This window comes from Mus caroli, chromosome 3 (genome assembly GCF_900094665.2).
Source record: "Mus caroli chromosome 3, CAROLI_EIJ_v1.1, whole genome shotgun sequence".
Classification (NCBI taxonomy): domain Eukaryota; kingdom Metazoa; phylum Chordata; class Mammalia; order Rodentia; family Muridae; genus Mus; species Mus caroli.
In genome coordinates, this window is record NC_034572.1 from 108,924,576 (window position 1) to 108,930,006 (window position 5,431).

The window sequence follows — 5,431 nt, forward strand, 5'->3', positions numbered from 1 at the left end:
GAAACAATGGGACCTTCGTGAGCTGATTAGAGAAACATTGACCCTACTCTTGTGGGATCTCACAGAAAGGACTTCCCCTCTCACAGAGCAAAGTTACTCCCGTGACAGGTCTTTGTTATCATGCAATGCTAACCCTTTTACATTGTCTCTGCTGTGAGTATTCATAATATAGAGCTACCTGATCTTGAATCTCCAGCCTATATAACTGTGAGAGAAATGCCAGTCTTGAACGTTATGTTACAGCAACAGTGAGCACACTAAGCCACATTGTGAGTACAGTATTCATTTGTGTATCAGGAAAACCTTGCTAACATTTTATATGGAATTATTGTGATGATTAGAATTTGGATAGATGGGGTTTCAGAGTACTTCCAACACAGGAGAAGTTACTATTCATAGAAAAATTAACAGTATGAACTGAAGTCCCTATGGCAGGTATTTGATATAAGAAAGTTATAAATATTGGTAATGTTTATCAATTATTAGTGTCAACATAATAATTAGACACCTGGGAATCAATCTTTCAAAGACTCTGTAGTACTAACAGCAGTACTAAATGCATTAATTCACAATGTTAAAACTGAGTATGGATTTAGCACTATTCAAAACAATTGAGATGAATCATTTGGTCCATACATATGAAAGGAAATAGGTCAATTATCCTATTTATTTTTACAAAACAGTTTACAAAACATTCAAGTAATTTCCCCTAGATTATAAAGTTAATTGCTGAGTTAGTCACCAGAATAAACAATTCTTAGTATGAATATAAAATATAGAACATACTTTACTCAAATACTTAACAGGATAAAAGCCTTTAAAACTATGAAAATAGAACATTTAAAACAACAATAACAACACACATAGGTGTATGTGTGCTTTTATGTATTAATAATAGGCTAAGAGAAATCCCAGAGGCAAATTAAAGACAGAAATGGAAACATGAACACTGATAGCGTACAAGCTACTGCTAATCTAAGATAACTTACTGATCTAAGTAAAACAGCTTTTACTTATCATGCCAGGTACAGAGCAACCAGAAACACCTTGGTCCAAACATAAGGTAGGTTATAGGAAATACCTCTTGCAAAAAGCCCCATGTGTAAGACAGGTGTCCCCAGGATCTTTAATAGGTGTGAAACTCCAATACAGTTATCAAAAGAGAAAGCAGGAAAAAGTTAAAATTTATATGAAAGCTAGGTGCAAAACAGAGTTCCCCTGAGAATTTCTTTGAGACACATCTACAATAAGAACTCTAATTCATACTCTCTACAAGCACCAAATGCAGCCTCCTGAAGTATTGATATTCTTCAAACTAAGACAGGTGTGTGTGTGTGTGTGTGTGTGTGTGTGTACACAAAAAGCAAAACCAACTCATGAACCAAACAAATGAAATACAAAGAAAATTATACATTCTATGCATGAAAAGAAAAATTGCTATACACGGATGTAACCACCAAAAGTATAGAAATTAATGGGTATTTTTCCAATTTATCAATCCACTTGCTTCCTTATATGAGGAATCTGAAGGTCACATTTATCTATCTGTCTATCTATCTGTCTATCTATCTATCTATCTATGTATCCTCTGTCTATCTACCATCTATCTATCTATCTATCATCTATCATTCATTTATTATCCTTAATTTTTTGATTCATGGTATTATGAGGTATATATAATGTATGGTTTAGAAATATTCAAGTAGTACTTTTGAATATGCTTATAAATGTATTATACTTCAGTAAGATATTTTTTGTAAGCCTAGATCTTCCAAAATTGATTAAATATCTAAATCATGAGATCCAGGATATCCAACAAATTATAAGCAATAAAATGAAATAATAAACTTATCTAGAATTACTCAACAAGTTATAAAGGGAAAGTATGAAAATATCTTCAAATTGTGGAGAAACAGAAACAAAATTATATTTAGGAAAATATAATTCACATGTTGTATCATTGTGATAAGGCTTTGACCAACAAAGAGGTATCAAAAATCTCACAGTGTATCCCTGTGAACCCACTGCCCATGAAGTCACAGTAGGAGTTGTTTCTTCCATCCACACATAGACCTCCACGGAGTCATGGCTGACTGGCACATTCATCAATGTTGAGTTGACAGTGGTCTCCAAGGAATCCAGGTGCATAGTCAGAGAAGTAAGCCCCAAGAGTATCCTGACACATGGTACCATGTAGACATGGCTGGGATCCACATTTGTCAATTTCCAACTCATAGTTCACATCAGAACACTCTTGAGGACAGAAACATGTGTATCTTCCTAACACATTGAGGTATATAGCCTCATTCGTGCAGGGATTCGAAACACATTCATCCACTTCCAAGTCACAATGCCTGCCTTGGTTTCCAAATGCACGGAGGAATAGACATTGATTCCATTCTGGCACACAGCCTCATTGTCGTAAAAGCTGGATTGTTACTGCTGGCTTGCTTATAGAGGCGCCTCGTGTGAGACAGACATACATGAATGTAGTAGCAGCCCCTGCCAATTAGGGGAGGAATGTACTGAGGTGTTCTCAGAGGATCAATAAGGATACATTGCAGGCCTGCCTTACTCCTTTACTTCCTTCCTACCTTCACTTGGGAGCTTTTGACTATGCTTGTATCAGTCAGCCTGGATTCATGGACAGAAGACTAACATAACTGTCCTCAAAGAAACTCCACCCAGCAGCTAACTGAAACTGATGCAGCAAACCACAGCCAAACATTAGACCAAGCTCAGGAAGTTTGATGGAAGAGTTAGGGGAAGGATTGAGGAACCCGGGGTGGATAGAGACTACACAAGAAGACCAATGGAGTCAACTCATCTGTACCATTGGGGACTCCCAGAGACTGAGTTACCAAACAAAGAGCATACAAGGGCTGGACCTAGGCACCTCGCTCTTATATAGCAGATGTGCTGCTTGGTCTTTGTGCTTGTCTCCCAATAACTGAACCAGGGGCTGTCCCAGACTCAGTTTCCTGCCTGTGGATTCTATTTCTTTAACTGGGCTGCCTTGTTTGGCCTCAGTGGGAAAGGATGTCCCTAGTCCTGAAATGACTTGAGTTACCAGGGTAGGTTGGTACCTAGGGGGAACCTTGCCCTTCTCAGAGGTGAAGGAGAGGGCTGGGCTATAAAGGCAGTATGAGGGGAAACTGCAAGGAGAGGGGAGGCTAAGATCAGGATGTAAAGTGAATAAATAAACTAATGGAAAAAAGATAAGAGAATGCGAATTCAATCACCCCTAAACTCAGATATCTAGATGCCATCATAAGAACACCTAACAGCCAGGATAATATGTCTCCCCCAGAGTTCATCTATCCCACCACAGGAGCCCCAGAATATTCCAACTTAGCTGGAACACAAACAAACAATGGAAAAAAAAAAACCCTTAAAACCAACTATATGAACTAGCTAGAGCTTCCTATAGAGAAAATGAATGAATCCCTTAAAGAATCTAGAGGACCCCATAGGAAGACCACCAGTCTCAACTAACCTGGGCTCCTGAGATCTCTCAGACATTGGGCCACTAACCAGGCAGCATACCAGGTTTGGCCTCAGTGGGAAAAGACTCCCCTAACCCTCAAGAGACTTGAGGGTCCAGGGAGTGGGGAGGCTTGTGGACATCCTCTTAAAGATGGGGAGTTGGGGGAGGGTTCTGGGGGAGCTGGAGAGTAAGGAATGAGATAAGGAACTGTGGGAGGGTGGACTGGGAGGGAGCAATGACTGAACTATAAAAAATAAAGATAATAAAAAATAATGGAAGAAATAAAGAATTGGAGGAAATTTTTAAAAATCCCTTAAAGAAAACAAACAAACAAATAAATAAATTTTTAAAGAGGAAATAAAACAGAAAAAAAGTTGAAGGAAGCAAAAAAAACAAAAAACAAAAAAAAACCCAAAAAAACACAAACTGGGAGAACTCTTGAAAACTTAGGAATGTGAGAACTATAAGGCAAGCTTTGCCAACAAAATACAAAATGGAAGAGAGGATTTCAGGCACTGAAGATATAATAGAAGAAATGAAGACACCGGATCCTTCCGGTTTCCACCTGTGCCCAGTGCTGATCCTGTGCCACAGGCCTCCATACCCAAATATCAGCAGGAGAGAGCAGGTCTCCCAGGAGTGCTGATACACAGGGCTGCAGGACAGACAAGCACAGGTAAGACCAGGAGCACAGGTAAGACCACCACTTCTGCTCAGAGGGACTTGCCTGGAGCCCTCAGGACACAGGGACCAAAGAGAAGCCTGAGACATGATCCTTCTGCACCCAGAGCTGATCCTGTGCCATAGTATGCCATACCCAAATACCCTGAGGAGAGAGCTGGTCTCCCAGGGGCATGAACACGCTGGGGAACACAGATAAGACCACGACTTCTGTTCAAATTTCTGGCCCAAGAGGGACCCTCCTAGAGCCATTCAGGACACAGGAACCAAAGAACAGCCTGGGACAGGATCCTTTCAGTTTTCTTCTGCACCCCAGAGGTGGCCCTGGGCAACAGCTCTCCATACCCAAATTCCTCCAGGAGAGAACTGGTCTCCCAGGAGTACTGATACACAGGGCTGCAGGACAGACAAGCCAAAGTCTGAGACAGCAAAACCAGCTAATAACCAGATACCAAGGGACAGGGCAAGAACATAGGTGTTGGGGCTCAAAAGCCCCTGACATCTCAGTCTCCATCCTGTCCCTGGGCCATCATCTATTAACTAACACTCTTTGTTTCTCCTATCTTGCTTCTGTTGACTCGGGACACTTTATATAGGAACTCTCTGGACATCTTACAATAGGGACATTCCTTTGACATCAATGTGTTACCAAGCACGGGTTTGGCCTGTGCACTTGAGCAAATACTGTTTGTGGATTTCAACTTTATAAGCCCTCCATTTCCCAAGAGTAAATGAGACTTGAACAGGAATTTTTGTCTTGTCTCCTTCCTTCACGTCTCCTGATCTCAAATTTGTCGTTGCAGCTCCCTACTCTCGAGAAGGAGCTGTTGTTTAAGTCCTGCAGGTCGGGACAGCTGGCGCCCAGCAAGTGGGGCTGGAGTACGAAGGGACCAGTGAAGATCGCCTCAGTTTTTTTGGTCGGCCAATGAATTTTGTATGGACAATGTCTTGCACGGGAATCTGCCACCTGGACTAGGGATCCTAGTAAATTGCGGTGATCACTGGGACAGACGTTGAATAGCCATGAATTATTTGTGGAAAGGTTGAAAAAGGCTTTAAAGGTGTGAGGGATGAATGTTAAAATACATGATTTGCTTGCATTTTTTTTTATTTTGTTGAAGAGATTTGCCCATGATTTCCCCCTTGAAGGTATCAATGCTCTTTAAAAGAATGGGAACACGATGGTGGTAGCACTTTTCAAGATTATTACAGAGAGTTAGGCCAGCAGTGAATAATTGTTTGTTTGTTTGTTGTTTTTTTTTT